This window comes from Lepisosteus platostomus, chromosome 8 (assembly GCF_059453375.1).
Source record: "Lepisosteus platostomus isolate fLepPlt1 chromosome 8, fLepPlt1.hap1, whole genome shotgun sequence".
In the NCBI taxonomy this organism is placed as follows: Eukaryota; Metazoa; Chordata; class Actinopteri; order Semionotiformes; family Lepisosteidae; genus Lepisosteus; species Lepisosteus platostomus.
The window spans coordinates 19440017-19441189 of record NC_142618.1 but is presented as its reverse complement, the minus strand read 5'-3'; positions in this window follow the sequence as shown (position 1 = coordinate 19441189).

Below are 1173 nucleotides of genomic sequence, written 5' to 3'. Positions count from 1 at the left end.
ATTCCACTGTCAGGCTGTGCTCAAACGTCATGCATCTTGGACGCCAAACATCAGCTGGAATAAACAGTCTCGAAAAATCTGAAGGGCTCAAGGATAGGTTGGGAATGATGTGCTTCTACTAAATATGGTAACATATACACTGTACTGTCCTTCCTCGGAGAAGTAATTGCACCTTGATTTGATTATTATTATTGTCATTGTTATTAACACCACCAACATTATTATTATTATTATTATTATTATTATTATTATTATTATTATTATTATTAGAATTGTTGTTGTTGCTATTATTATTATTTATTTTTCTAACTGCACCAAACTATTTTTAATTTAAATCTTGATGATTCCCAGTCCACATACATTTTATAGCTTTTCAGTGGAAAACATTTCTAAACACAAATGCATTAATATTCTTTCCTCTCAGGGTCAACATTATCTAGGGGTTTCATGCTATTTTTTCCCCCCTGTCAAATTAGGTGTAGAAAGCAAAAGCTGATTGCAGCATCTCGCACTTGGGCAAAAGAGGGGGCACAGCCCCCCAATTTTCCTTAATGTCAAATGTAAGGATGTCTGTTTACAGCATGTCAGTCAACAGGGTTGATATTTAGCTTTCATTCAAAGCCTGATTTTACTGACGTGATATACATGGTCAAGTCCAAAACCCATCAACATCCACATGAAAATCAGTATCTGTGTGTTCAGCATGGATTTTTGACACGCTTTGATTTTAAAAATGAGTACCAGTTACATAACAGAAATAGTGCAGGTGAGCTCAGTAAATGGGTTGCCAATTTGACATGCAGTATTTGCAGTACAAAGCTCTTTAGCAGAGTCTTTGAAGAGAACGGCTTTTGATGCCTGCGGATAATTGTGTGTCAATGGTTAAAAGGGAAAACAAGTACGTTTTAGAAATTGTTAGCTTTACCTATAACCTTTGGTGAAAATTATGGATGTAGCTAAAAATCTAACTGAAGTAAAAGATCAGAAAAAAATATTTAATTTGACTGAATGTTCACTGTATTGTTTTCTTGCATTTCCACTCAGTCTACTCATTACATGATAAGCACTTTTCTAGAGTAATCACCAATCATTTAGTGCATTTATTATTGGAAGAGCTCTGGTAGGATATTACCCAGAGAACCAAATATCACTTAATATGTAATAATTAAACAG